The sequence below is a fragment of the Salvelinus alpinus genome, chromosome 3, assembly GCF_045679555.1.
Source record: "Salvelinus alpinus chromosome 3, SLU_Salpinus.1, whole genome shotgun sequence".
NCBI classification, from domain to species: domain Eukaryota; kingdom Metazoa; phylum Chordata; class Actinopteri; order Salmoniformes; family Salmonidae; genus Salvelinus; species Salvelinus alpinus.
Window position 1 is genome coordinate 44,355,213 of NC_092088.1, and position 15,745 is coordinate 44,370,957.

The 15,745-nt window shown below is 43.4% G+C and overlaps 1 protein-coding gene across 1 annotated transcript in view; it reads left to right on the plus strand.

Annotated features, from left to right (window-relative positions):
* LOC139570779 (PH and SEC7 domain-containing protein 1-like) overlaps positions 1–15,745 on the plus strand; it is a 66,592-nt gene that overhangs the window by 979 nt on the left and 49,868 nt on the right. The window lies entirely within an intron of this gene.

The window sequence follows — 15,745 nt, forward strand, 5'->3', positions numbered from 1 at the left end:
TTCATCCGATGACTTGCCTAGTTAAATAAATTAAAACATAAACAAATTCTATAAACTGCACTTCACTGACTTCAGTCCCCTGTCCCAGGTGCTACTCAGTCAGCAAGGCTGTTGCACAATACTTCTGGGTCTCTCTCACTCTCTCTCTTACAAACACACTTTCTTCTCTTTCACTCTGTCCTTCCTTGTACTGTACATTTCACCTCATCAATTCCACCCTCTTTCTCCTCTGACTCCAGTGAGTCCACTTCTCATTCATCGACATCTCCTTCCACCCCCCACCCCCCACTGTGTGGCCATAATGATTTATGCAGATGCTGCCTGGTGATAAGGGCAGTGTGCATGCCGGACAGACAGACAGACACAGGAGCCTATGACATAGTTTTAATGCTGAGGCCATGATATTTCCGCGGTCCTTAAAAAATGCCCCCACTCCCCCTCTTATAAAGAAACTCCCCTACCCGCTGGGCACACACTGGTTGAGTCAATGGTGTTTTAAACATAATTTGTCAATGTGGAATCAACCAGTACTGTTTTTGAGATTAGGGTCAAACTTATACATTGACTTAACCTGATTTAACAGGTTGTTACATCAATCTAATTTCAACATAATCATCAGAACTATGTATATGTTGAAATTGCATTGAACTTTTTTTTTCATCCTATGTGTTTTGTACTGAGTGTATAAAACATTAGGAACAGCTGTTCTTTCTATGACAGGCTGGCTAGGCGAATCCACGCGAAAGCTACAGTATGATCCCTTATTGATGTCACCTGTTAAATTGATTTCAATCAGTGTAGATGAAGGGGTGAAGACCGGTTAAAGAAGGATTTTTAAGCATTGAGACATGGATTGTCTGTGTGTCATTCAGGGGGTGAATGGGCAAGACAAAATATTTAAATGCCTTGGAGTGGGGTAGTAGGTGCCAGGCGCACCGGTTTGAGTGTGTCAAAAACTGCAATGCTGCTGGGTATTTCACACTCAACAGTTTCCCGTGTGTATCAAGAGTGGTCCACCACCCAAAGGACATCCAGCCAGCCTGACGATTTGAGGCTGTTCTGAGGACAAATGGGGGTCCATCTCAATATTACGAAGGTGCTCCTAATGTTTTGGACACTCAGTGATTGGGTGGTTGAAATTTTGTTGAATTTTAGATGTGATTAGATATATTTTATTTGACCTTGTTTCATTATTGATAGTAAAATGGTATGTTTTGAATCAGCATCATTGTTTCAACGTCATGATATCAGCCTAGCCTAGGCAGCCAATAGTGGCCGCTAGATCTGCACTGTCTTCTAGGATTGATGTGCATTCCCGGTAATACACTCGTGTCCCCTGTGGACCGGCTTGTACATAAATTATCCTTCATTCAGTCTGCAAAGTTTTTCAGGCAACTTAGGATGTTGCACACCCTTGGCTGAACTCAACATCCTAATTTGTCAGAAAATCCCAAAATGGTGGTGGAAAATTGTGTTTTATTAAGACAGTACATATATTTTTGCCTTTGCAACCTGAATGGATGATGCTTTATGTACAAGCCGATCCACTCCGGTTGCGAGTGTATTACCGTGAATGCATATCAATCCTAGACGATAGCGTTGATCTAGCGGCCGCTATCGGCTGCCTAGGCTACCATCAACCTAAATAAAATGTGAAGCCACAGCCCAATGATTTGTGCCTGAACAGGGACTCCTACTGGTATATGAGGGGTAATGCACTTCAGGTAGAACTCTTTTATATGAAGGATGGTTGGTTGATTTAAAATGTAATCGACAACTTATTAATATGTTGGATTCACATCTCTTTTTTTTTTTACAGTGCTGGTTGAAATGATATGAAAACAGTACTGGTTGATGACTTTTTCAAATTTTCCACATTGATTCCACGTCACAATATGTTGACAAATTCCGTGAAAACAACATTGATTCAAACAGTGCGTGCCCAGTGGGTGGAGCCATGGAGGGAAGGACATTTCTAAGAGGGGGATTGGGGGGCATTTTTTGAATACCTTCAGTCTGCCACCTCCAGGTGACAATATAATTCTGATTCCTCCAGTGAATATTATACAGTACTTCAACGTTGATTCAACCAGTGTGTGCCCAGTAGGCAGGCTCCCCACTGCAGCCTGGCTTGGCACTGCATCTCCTCAGAGAATAGATTGCTCCAATAACAGAGGTAGTGCATTGCGCCATTCTCCAGCCCAGATTGATCTGACTGTGTAAGGCACTTGGTTAAGCATATGAGCCATCGATCTGTCTGCCAGAGCATAAAGTGGGATTTCAGGGCCATAAAACATTCTGATGCAATATAGCTGGACTGAAGACAATGCAGGGGCATTCAGTGGTTAATGTTTTCAATCACATGCTGTGATGTTTTTCTTAGAATCTGAGCTATGATGGGGATTTTAAACTGTCCCCAGATGAAACGGCTCACTTTGCATGGTCAGTGGATGTGACTGTAATTCCGTGTAGGGTGATAACGTGGGAAAGTCAACCTGAGCATCCACAAATCAAGTTAGTCATTTCCAAATGATACCACGTTCATAATTATCCTTAAGGTCTATATCGGCCCTCTCCAACCCTGTTCCTGGAGAGCTACCGTTCCTGTAGGTTTTCACTCCAACCCTAATCTAGCGCACCTGATTCTAATAATTAGCTGGTTGATCAACTGTATCAGGTTAGTTACAACTGGGGTTGGAGTGAACTGACAGGAGGGTAGCTCTCTGGGAACAGGGTTGGAGAACCCTGGTCTATATGCTGGAGTTCAGGCTTTATTTGAAAAGTTTAAGTAGGAAATTGCATGAATTTTGATCATTACAGACAATGTGTCCAAGTCTGGAAAAAAAGCTTTTCAATCAGTCATTTCATGGCTTTTTAAAAGGCGTCACAGAGCTTGTTTTTCCATTCACAGCTATCCCCCAGTATTAGTTATGAAGATGAGACGTTAATGAAGCAATACAGACCAAATTCAAGTGTCTACAGACCATATTCAAGGGAGGTAACTGGGACAGGCAATGTGACATCCATAATGTTTTTTAGGAAAAGTTTTTGTAAAACATGCACCTTACATTGGATCATCAACTTTTTCTAGGTTTTGTATGGTCTATAATTGCATTCTCTCTTTTCATTATCAGTATCCCTGTCCAGTGTTATGATATCCGTAATCCATAACGGTTGTGGATGTGATGGGTATTGATGCATCATATCTTAGCTTCAAAATGTTGTGCGTACACCACATTGTTTGAGCTTGTTCTGAGATGTATTCTTCAGATGTTTACTTTAGCAAATGTTGATATGATGTGAAAATAATGTGTTCTAGCTAATATTCTCTTGGAAAACCATGTTGAAATGCATTTCTCATATATGTCAGTACTATTCTTTAGACAGAAAGATGAGAACAGGCTTAGTATTTTTCAAATGAAAGCCCCCCCCCCCCCCCCCCCCCAAATATACTGAATAAATCCAGTGTCCAGAAAAGTGGATTTGCAATATACATTTACATTTTAGTCATTTAGCAGACGTGACTTACAGTTATCCAAAGTGACTTACAGGTAGTGTATTCATCTTAAGATTGCTTGGTGGGACAACCACATATCTCAGTCATAGTAAGTACATTTTTCCTCAAAGTAGCTAGCAAAGGCAGTGCTAGTAGGGGGATAAAATTCAAATGCAAGTTTTAGTTCACAATTTGGTTGGTGGGGGGGCTGCTGTCTATCTCTTATATTTGATATATACAGTACCAGTCAAAAGTTTGGACACCTACTCAAGGGTTCAAAACTATGAAATAACACATATGGAATCATGTAGTAACCAAAAAAGTGTTAAACAAATAAAATGTATTTTATATTCTTCAAAGTATCCACCCTTTGCCTTGATGACAGCTTTGCACACTCTTGGCATTCTCTCAACCAGCTTCATGAGGTAGTCATCTGGAATGCATTTAAATTAACAGGTGTGACTTGTTAATTTGTGGAATTTCTTTCGTTCTTAATGCGTTTGAGCCAATCAGTTGTGTTGTGACAAGGTAGTGGGGGTATACAGAAGATAGCCCTATTTGGTAAAAGACCAAGTCCAAATTATGGCAAGAACAGCTCAAATAAGGAAAGAGAAATGACAGTCCATCATTACTGTAAGACATGAAGGTCAGTCAATTTGGAAAACTTCAAGAACTTGAAACTGAAACTGGCTCTCATGAGGACCGCCACAGGAAACGAAGACCCAGAGTTACCTCTGCCTCAGAGGATAATTTCATTAGAGTTAAATGCACCTCAGATTGTAGTCCAAATAAATGCTTCACAGATTTCAAGTAACAGACACATCTCAACAGCAACTATTCAGAGGAGACTGCGTGAGTCAGGCCTTCATGGTCGAATTTCTGCAAAGAAACCACTACTAAAGGACACCAATAAGAAGAGACTTGCCTGGGCCAAGAAACATGAGTGATGGACATTAGACCAGTGGAAATCTGTCCTTTGGTCTGATGAGTCCAAATTTGAGATTTTTGGTTCCAACTGCTGTGTCTTTGTGAGACGCAGAGTAGGTGAACGAATGATCTCTGCATGTGTGGTTCCCACCGTGAAGCATGGAGGAGGAGGTGTGGGGGTGCTTTGCTGGTGACGTTGTCAGTGATTTATTTAGAATTCAAGGCACACTTAACCAGCATGGGTACCACAGCATTCTGCAACAATATGCCCTCCCATCTGGTTTGGAGGGGAGTGATGTTGCTTCATCAGATGACCTGGCCTCCACAATCCCCCGACCTCAACCCAATTGAGATGGTTTGAGATGAGTTGGACCGCAGAGTGAAGGAAAAGCGTGTGCAAAGCTGTCAAGGCAAAGGGTGGTTACTTTGAAGAATCTAAAATCTAAAATATATTTTTTATTTTTTTAACATGTTTTTGGATACCACATGATTCCATGTGTGTTATTTCATAGTTTTGATGTCTTCACTATTATTCTACAATGTAGAAAATAGTAAAAATAAAGAAAAACCCTTTAATGAGTAGTTGTGTCCAAACCTTTGACTGGTACTGTATATATGACCTATTAGGGTGTGGTGTCTGGCCTTGTATCCTATTCAGACTACCTGTAATTATGCAATCCTAATGTACTATGCCTTTTTCTGACATTTTTTAAAACATTCCAAATGACAAGTCTATTTATATTAGATTTTGACCAAGACATCTTTAAAATGTTAATGTCTATTTCAGACTCTGTAACGTCCATAACGGAGGGTGTAATATCCATAACGGTAGTTTTTTTTATCGAAAGTAATCATTGAAATGACAATCTTTTCAAAATAATAGTTTTTGTGTTCAGCCAAACCTTTCCTTTGAAATGCCTAGTCATGTTTTGACCTAAGACTTATAATAATATATTCAGTCTCCCCAAAAAGCTTGTCCATTTCATGCAACATCCATAACACATCTTATTTGCATTATTTCTCCAACAAGCCAATATTTAGAGGTCAGCTTTTTGGGGTATACACTCCCTCGAAGGGGTACTATAGACACACTCATCAAATGTTTAATTTCAACATTTGTGGTCAATTCTGTGAGACATTAAAGTCTTTTTTTTTAAATTTTGCATGCAAATGGAATGTCCATAACGCAGGAATTGCCCTTAACAATTGACTGTTGGTGATAAACATCTTGGTAAGTAAGGGGTTGATTGTTCCGTACTGTACATGGAATTGATCTGCTTATATGCTCAGCTGCTGATGGGTCAAAAGATTAGGATATAGCTACATACAATTGACTTCAGGGTCAGTCTTGTGACATAAAATTGAATCGGTCTCACGTGCATCTGTCTCAGCTGTTTTATAGGCTCCATTGTTTTGAAATCGGACATTGTGTTCGGGTCTGATGTGACTCTGAATCCCACTTGGTGTCAGCACTTTACAGCTTCACAAAGACTTATTAAGTCTCTAAAGATCACCATTAGTAAAGCTTGTTTTCCCAGTCTGGATTTTGGATTTTGCGTTATTGGGTTAAGCTGTCTGTCTGGAAAGACCAATCCAGAGAGGTCTGCCTTTCCTTTCCCCTCGTTCTTGTCTGGAAGGATCGGACACCAGCCAGGAGAAGATTGACTGGGGAAGTTGTGTGGAAATTCACTTCTGATCGCAGCCAAGCCACAGAAAATAGAGAGTGAGGCGGAGTGGCGGGCTGGGAGGGGTAGGACTGGCACAATACAGTGGGGTGTCATTTGTTAAGCTGTCACTTCCATATGGCAGTGAGAGCATAATAACTTACATGGTCTCTGCTCTGCTGTTTATCTGTCATCAAAAAACTTGATTGACAGAATGTATTACATACAATTCCCAAGTCCAGAACCTCCTGGTGAGGTAGAGTAGAGACCATGCTACAGCCAGCCAGCCAGTCAGTGTTGACAGCTAGAGAGAGTGCTAGTAGGGTTATCAGAGGGATAGAAAAACACTGACTGTCCGAGGGTGAGCGTGTGAACCTGACGCCCCGGATTTGTCTATCTTTGTAGTTCCTCAGAGGATCACAACTTTTACCCCGGACTCTACGACTCAAATTAGCCCTGTCTCTTTATCCTGGCGCGCCAGTCCTGTCTGACCTTGTTACCTCCACAGGAACTATAAGCTGCACTGTCTTCGACCATCTGTTAGTGCTAAACAAACTACTTTATACCACTAGCCATTGGGCCGGTAAGACGGCACTGGATCAAGGGATCTGATTGGTTGAGAACTGTTCCTGGAGGTAGGGACAAAGTGGCAGGAGGTGGAAGACAGCGCTCCATTGGACTTAGGGAGTCTAGAGGAGGAGGAAGAGGAGGGAGGGAGGAGCACACACTGAGTTGTGTGGGAGGCGTAAATCCAGTATGGATGAGCTGGCAAAACGGACAGCCACTGTGAGTTTAGAGGTGGTGAAGAGGAGAAAGGGAGATGAGAGGGAGGAAGGAGTCAGTCCCAGCCTTTGTTGCTGCCACTCAGGGGATGCTGTTAGCAAGATGGGGAGGAGTCTGAGGTAAGAGAGATTGGTGTTATAGTGGGACTCTGTGTGCAGTGTATGTGTGCCTGTGGATTGAACAAATCAAGTCAAATCAAATTATTCATCACATGCTTCGTAAACAACCGGTGTAGACTGACAGGGAAATGCTTACTTACTGTTAGTCTACACCTGTTTGTTTACGAAGCATGTGACAAATAACATTGTATTAGATTTGAACAGCAATTGGGGGGGGGGGTGGAATCCTATTAGGTAGAGTACAGAAAAAGTCTGCCAAACTGCCCTGCTTATCAGGGTGTGTGAGAAAGAAGGAAGAGAAGGGTGGGGGACACATGTTGATCCTTGAGTGTGCTATTATGAGGTTGTACTCTACCCAGTGTGCCTTTTTCAACAACCAGTTCAACATGTGGCTGTGTGATGTTATTAATATGAATGTCTATTGGTCTCTTTGTTTTAAAAATACTATTATATGTCAACTGTTTTTTAATTGGCTAGAATTGACAGATGTGTTTTTTTATTTTTATTATCTACTTGCTAGTCTGTGAAAAACCAAAACAACTAGACATGATTTTTGAGGTGTTATGATTTAGGAGCAAGTGTTTTTATTTTTTTATTAATCAACTCTCCCTCAAATTCTCCTCCATCTGGTCATCAGGGGAGATTGATGTCTGTGATAATTGGGGTTTGAATTTGACGAAACTAAATGGATCTAACATTTTTTTAAAGCTATAAAATAATAGTTCTGTCTCGTGGTTGTAATAGTCTCCAGCAGTCTGGTTGATGTCCTCAGTCAGGGCAAAATCCAGATAGATAACTTTTGAATAACTGGGCCCTGGATTTATTCCACTTCATACGGGCCCAATTAACTTAACTATTTATACAGTGGCCTAGAGTGACCTTTCCTTCATTTGTTCACGTCTGACTCCTGTCAGACTACTTTGTATTCAATGACGTAAGCACGGATCCTGTCCCCTGTCTCAAGAACAGGTAGTTAACCTTGTTGTGTAATTCGATACACTAAATCTATAGGGTGCTTATTTCTGTATCTACGTAGTAGTCATATTTACATGCATAAGGACAACAAAACGTCTTGGGGCAAGCCAACCAGAAGTTTTTTGTACTGAACTCTTTTTGTTGTTGTTGTTAACCCCCCCTTTTGGTGCTTTTGTAAAACTGTCACCCAGCATTCTATTACACAAGTAGGTGTCCATTTCAGGTCGTTGTCAGTTACCTTGGCATTCACAGATAGTGTTACAACTTGTCTTGTGACTCGACTCTTCATCGCCCCTCTGTGTGTTCTGCAGTTAACACAAAACCTTACTAATCATGATTGACCAGTGTATAGGGATAGCTGAGGTGAACTACTGTATGGGTTGTGGTCTCAAACAGCAATGCTGTACAATGAGTATCATAAGTATTCACCCCCTTGGATTTTTTTCACATTTTGTTGCATTAGAAAGTGGGATTGAAATAAATTGAGGGCGCTGTGAGCGTTATTTAAGATACGCATCAAAGAGGTAAGGTTTCTGATGTTTTTGAAAGATGGGCAGGGACTCCGCTGTCCTGACTTTAGGGGGAAGCTTGTTCCACCGTTGGGGTACCAGGACAGATAAGAACTTTGACTGGGCTGAGTGGGAGCTGCCGTGAAACCAGAGGTGGCGGAATGGAGTGCTCGGGTGTAGGCTTTGAGCATAGCCTGAAAGTAAGGAGGGGCAGTTCCCCTTGCTGCTCCGTAGGTCTTGAAGATGATGCAAGCTTCGACTGGAAGCCAGTGGAGTGTGCGGAGAAGCGGGATGACATGGATAAACTTAGGAAGGTTGAAAACCAGGCGGCCTGTGGCATTCTGGATAAGTTGCGGGGGTTTGATGGCACAAGCAGGGAGCCCAGCCAACAGAGAGTTGCAGTAGTCTAGACCGGAGATGACAAGAGCTTGGATTAGGACCTGCGCCTCTTCCTGTGTGAGGAAAGGTCGTACGCAATGAATGTTGTAGAGCATGAACCTGCAGGAGTGAGTCATTGCTTTGATGTTTGCGGAGAACGACAGGGTGTTGTCCAGGGTCAAGCCAAGGTTCTTTGCAATCTGGGAGGGGGACACAGTGGAGTTGTCACCCGTGATGGAGAGGTCTTGGAGCGGGCAGGCCTTCCCCGGGAGGAAGAGCAGCTCAGTTTTAAGAGAAACCATGTGAGGATATGACAGAGATGGGTGACTTTGTGTAAAGAGGAGAGGGCCTAGGACCAAGCCCTGTGAGACACTAGTAGTGAGAGCACGTGGTGCAGACACAGATCCTCTCCACAACACCTGGTAGGAGCGACCTGCCAGGTAGGATGCAATCCAGGAGTGTGCAGAGCCTGAGATGCCCAACCCTGAGAGAATGGAGAGGAGGATCTAATGGTTCACAGTGTAAAAGGCAGCAGATAGATCTAGGAGGAACAGAGGAAAGCAAGTCAGGTTTGGCAGAGCGGAGAGCCTCTGTGACGCAGAAGAGAGTGGTCTTGAAGCCTTGAAGCCTGACAGGTTAGGGTCAAGAAGATTGTTCTGAGAGAGAGAGAGTTGGTCAGAGACTGCATGCACAAGTGTTTTGGAAAGCAAAGAATGGATACCGGTCTGTAGTGTTGGTTTCTTGAGGAGGGGCGGCCGGACATCCCTAGGAACATCCCTAGTCACAGGGTAGTTCTGTGTGAGTGGGACCAGTGGACTCAGTAGGCTGTGTAGGCGGAGTGAGTGAGGAGTGGATGTCGTCAACCTTTTTAACAAAAAAATGAAAGTGCTTGACAAAGTCACCCGCAGGGAGGGAGAGGAGGGTTAAGGAGGGATGAGAAAGTGGAGGCGTTTCCCAGGGTTGGAGGCAGAAGCTTGACGTTTTGAGTGATAGAAAGTGGATTTTGTTCATACGTATACATTTTGTATGTAGAGTAAAACTAATTAAAAAATAAATAAATAAAGATTTAAAGTGGCTTTAGCAGCCAATACAGAGGTAGAGAGGAGGGAGCGAAAGCATGATAGGTCCTCCGGAAGTATCCATTTCCACTCATTTCCACTCAGCTGCCCGCAGCCCTGTTCTGTTAGCATGCAGTGAGACGCTCAGCCACGGAGCAGGAGGGGAAGGTTGGGCCAGCTGGAAGGAAAGGGGACTGTGAGAGTCAAAGAATGCAGAAAGGGAGAAGAGTAGGGTCAAATTGACAGAGTCAGGAGACTGGAGGGAGAAGGACTTAGCAGAAAGAAGAGAGGATAGGATTGAGTGAGTAGGGTTGGAGGAAACAAAGTAGTGATCAGAGACATGAGGGGGGGTTGCAACTACACTTAAAAATATATTAAACGCCTGATGTGTTATTGTTACCATCTACTAATCAATTCTCTTCTTTATGATGCTTTCAAAAAGCTCCCTGGTATGTTTTGTTGAATCTGCTTGACTGAGGGACCTTACAGATGTACAGTATGGGTGAAAGATGAAGGGGTAGCCATTCAATAATGTCAACCCATATTATTTTACACTGAGTGAGTCCATGTAATTTATATGTCATTTGTTAAGCAAAATTGTACTCCAGAACTAATTTAGGCTTGCCTAAACAAATCGAAATACTTATGCCACGACTATATTTTAGTTTTTTTTTAGTTTTTAGATTCATTTATAGAATTTTCTTTTCACTTTGACATTATACAGTATTTTGTGCAGATCAAGCTATTTCAATCCCACTTTGTAATGCACAACATGTGAAAAAAATCCAAGGGGGTGAATACTTATGATACATACTGTAGTTTAGTATTTGGCACTGTGGGGGCCCTACCTGCTTTTCTGAAATGCAGCCCTTTCTGTGCTGTTGTTCAGAGAGTGAAACAGGTTTATTCTTCCTGTCCTCAGGTTAGTGTATGACCCTGCTAAGTTTGGTTGCCATGTTCAGGATTCTCCACAGGACTTTTCACTCTGACTTTATGGAGTATTTTGTATGGCTCAATCACAAAAAAATAAATGTAAGTCTATTTCAATCTCACTCTGTAACGTGTTCAAAATGTGAAAAATATCCAAGGGTGGGTGAATACATTATTATACCTACTGTACAGGGTTAAAAATGAAACTGCACAGGGATGCAGGTTCAGGCCAAAAGATGAGGGTAAATGGTGCTGGGGAATATGATTAGCAAGATGGTCACGTAGCCTAACTGCAGTCAATTCAACAGGTTCGTAATCACAAAGGCCATGCATTTGTCACAGACATCTTCTCAGAACGCCCCTATCAGAGTACGTGTTTGTACGAGTGTGTGCGTCAATGTGGATCTCTCTGTGTAATTTACAATCTGCTGTCACCTTGACATTTCATTACATTTTCTACAGTGTGAGACCAGAGGCTGCTGTGTTGAATCACTAAAAAAATATTTTTTCCCTTCTCTTTATAAAGGTTGTTGGACACAGTACAGGCCAAGGGTAGGTTAGATGATATGTTTGTTTACAACTACTGGACAGGATCCCTCCCTTCCCTGTGCGTTAGTGTGTCTCTGCAGTGACTGTGCAGCTATGGGTGTGTGAGGCGTGTATGTGTCACTGCCCTCATGCCTGGCACTTTCCCAGGAGAGTCATGACAACCCTGCTTTTTCCTGGGATTTCGGATAGTCATGATTAGCCCCTGCATCCAGCTTGTGAGTGTGTGAGTGTGTGTTATTTAGCATCTGGGATGATTTGGATGATTTGGATCATGACACTATTTCCCTTAAGGGCATTTCGAAGGCGTACATACACAGATGTGTGAGACTGTTTATCTTTAGTGATCACATTTCCAGACAAAAAAATTGCATAATAATATTTTCAAACTATTCATTACTTTGCATTAATGACCATTATCTGGCCTTGGTAACTACCCGCTACACTATAATTACTGGTGTCTCTGAGTGTCTGTACGTGATGTGTGAAGATCAGGCTGACAACATTGCGTCCGGTAAGAGCTAATATTAGAGCAGGGTGCTGGCAGTGGCAGTGGTTGGGGCCTTCCTCCTCCTACTTATGATTTGTGTGGTAATGACTGTCCTGCCGCGACTAAGGTAAACAACGTGGAGACAACATCGAGAGAACAAGTTCCTCTAAAGGTGGGCCCATGACCTCTCAAAAATAAACTATTGAGAGGTTGACACTGTCAGAGCCAATATCGAATTTAACCAGACATTATATCAATTTCAATATCCATATTTGTTGCCTCTCTGTGTAATTGAACTCAAACTGAGAGAATTTCACACTTGCTATTCTAGACTGAGGAGCTGGTGTGAGTGTGAACTTGACAGACACTACACATTTGGATTGATAATAAAAAAAGGTGGAATGTGTTGGGTAACCACAGTAACTTGTCTGCCTGCCTTGTCTCTTGTTTTGGTTCATTCTGAGCCTCCAAGTTCAAGGATCCCTCACCTTTGAAAATAGCTTTGATTTAATCCAACAGACCTCTAACAGGTCTGATTCCAACTAGCAATCAGACACATTTGTGGAGTTCATCACAGATCCAACCATCCAAGCAAGACCTGTACTGTATGATTACAAATTGTTTACAGCCAGGAGCTTATGATACTATGATACATTACTATTTTTGGAAAGACATTTTCAGGTTTTACTCTTCTGATGCACTATTTTGAGAGGAGTCAGACTGTTCTCTGTAGTTGAGGATTCTCTGGTAACAACAAATTATTCACAGAACACCTAACAGAGCTGAGAACACCAGAACACTACTCTTACCTACCTCCCCAGACACTCAAGCTGCTTCGCCATGGCTATTTAATAGCATGAATAGAAAGCACATTTGGAAGTCCATGCCAGTCAGCCTGACGGCCAAGGACGCCTTGCTTTGTAGACCAGGGTGTCTCTAGAACAGCCTACCTCTGGCTTCTGCTGAGACTAGTGATAGCCTTGTGTTAACCATATCTAATTGCTGTTTTGGTCTCTCTTTTAAGGATATGGAAATGTTGTTTAGGTCTGCATTTGAACAGTTAGCCAGGGAATAGTGAGATGTAAATGGTTGTACAGTCGTAGCCAAAAGTTTTGAGAATGACACCAAAAATATACTTTTTCACAAAGTTTGCTGCTTCAGTGTCTAGATATTTTTGTCAGATGTTACTATGGAATACTGAAGTATAATTACAAGCATTTCAAAAGTGTCAAAGGCTTTTATTGACAATTACATGAAGTTGATGCAAAGAGTCAATATTTGCAGTGTTGACCCTTCTTTTTCAAGACCTCTGCAATCCGCCCTGGCATGCTGTCAATTAACTTCTTGGCCACATCCTGACAGATGGCAGCCCATTCTTGCACAATCAATGCTTGGAGTTTGTCAGAATTTGTGGGTTTTTGTTTGTCCACCTGCCTCTTGAGGATTGACCACACGTTCTCAATGGGATTAATGTCTGGGGAGTTTCCTGGCCATGGACCCAAAATATTGATGTTTTGTTCCCCGAGCCACTTAGTTATCACTTTTGCCTTATGGCAAGGTGCTCCATCATGCTGGAAAAGGCATTGTTCGTCACCAAACTGCTCCTGGATGGTTGGGAGAAGTTGCTCTCGGAGGATGTGTTGGTACCATTCTTTAATCATGGCTGTGTTCTTAGGCAAAATTGTGAGTGAGCCCACTCCCTTGGCTGAGAAGCAACCCCACACATGAATGGTCTCAGGATGCTTTACTGTTGGCATGACACAGGACTGATGGTAGCGCTCGCCTTGTCTTCTCCGGACAAGCTTTTTTCCGGATGCCCCAAACAATCGGAAAGGGGATTCGTCAGAGAAAATGACTTTACCCCAGTCCTCAGCAGTCCAATCCCTGTACCTTTTGCAGAATATCAGTCTGTCCCTGATGTTTTTCCTGGAGAGAAGTGGCTTCTTTGCTGCCCTTCTTGACACCAGGCCATCCTCCAAAAGTCTTCGCCTCACTGTGCGTGCAGATGCACTCACCCCTGCCTGCTGCCATTCCTGAGCAAGCTCTGTACTGGTGGTGCCAGTACGGTCCTGGCGCTTTCTGGACTTTCTTTGGCGCCCTGAAGCCTTCTTCACAACAATTGAACCGCTCTCCTTGAAGATCTTGATGATCCGATAAATGATTGATTTAGGTGCAATCTTACTGGCAGCAATATCCTTGCCTGTGAAGCCCTTTTTGTGCAAAGCAATGATGACGGCACATGTTTCCTTGCAGGTAACCATGGTTGACAGAGGAAGAACAATGATTCCAAGCACCACCCTCCTTTTGAAGCTTCCAGTCTGTTATTCGAACTCAATCAGCATGACCGAGTAATCTCCAGCCTTGTCCTCGTCAACACTCACCTGTGTTAACGAGAGAATCACTGACATGATGTCAGCTGGTCCTTTTGTGGCAGGGCTGAAATGCAGTGGAAATGTTTTTTGGGGGATTCAGTTCATTTGCATGGCAAAGAGGGACTTTGCAATGAATTGCAATTCATCTGATCACTCTTTATAACATTCTGGAGTATATGCAAATTGCCATCATACAAACTGAGGCAGCAGACTTTGTGAAAATTAATATTTGTGTCGTTCTCAACTTTTAGCCTCGACTATGTGTTAAGTGTTGACAGGGCTGTGGTTGATGAGTTTTTAATCGATTAGTCAGTTACAGAACGTGAGTACTCTGCATGCACTTTCTCCAGCATTGAGCTATGCACAATTGTCCTCCACTGGTTGGTACCGATACAGCAGGACCTGACCCTGCTAACCATGGTTCTGGTTCTGGTTCTGCTCACACTGCCCAACCCTGTGCTTTGACCTCTTTCTCCCCTCTCTCTCCAGATGAAATCTCGCGTCTTGTGACGGCCGGCCGCCCAACAACCTGCCCGCTTGACCCTATCCCCTCCTCTCTTCTCCAGACCATTTCCGGAGACCTTCTACCTTACCTCACCTCGCTCATCAACTCATCCTTGACCGCTGGCTACGTCCCTTCCGTCTTCAAGAGAGCGAGAGTTGCACCCCTTCTGAAAAAACCTACACTCGATCCCTCCGATGTCAACAACTACAGACCAGTATCCCTTCTTTCTTTTCTCTCCAAAACTCTTGAACGTGCCGTCCTTGGCCAGCTCTCCTGCTATCTCTCTCAGAATGACCTTCTTGATCCAAATCAGTCAGGTTTCAAGACTAGTCACTCAACTGAGACTGCTCTTCTCTGTATCACGGAGGCGCTCCGCACTGCTAAAGCTAACTCTCTCTCCTCTGCTCTCATCCTTCTAGACCTATCGGCTGCCTTCGATACTGTGAACCATCAGATCCTCCTCTCCACCCTCTCCGAGTTGGGCATCTCCGGCGCGGCCCACGCTTGGATTGCGTCCTACCTGACAGGTCGCTCCTACCAGGTGGCGTGGCGAGAATCTGTCTCCTCACCACGCGCTCTCACCACTGGTGTCCCCCAGGGCTCTGTTCTAGGCCCTCTCCTATTCTCGCTATACACCAAGTCACTTGGCTCTGTCATAACCTCACATGGTCTCTCCTATCATTGCTATGCAGACGACACACAATTAATCTTCTCCTTTCCCCCTTCTGATGACCAGGTGGCGAATCGCATCTCTGCATGTCTGGCAGACATATCAGTGTGGATGACGGATCACCACCTCAAGCTGAACCTCGGCAAGACGGAGCTGCTCTTCCTCCCGGGGAAGGACTGTCCGTTCCATGATCTCGCCATCACGGTTGACAACTCCATTGTGTCCTCCTCCCAGAGCGCTAAGAACCTTGGCGTGATCCTGGACAACACCCTGTCGTTCTCCACCAACATCAAGGCGGTGGCCCGTTCCTGTAGGTTCATGCT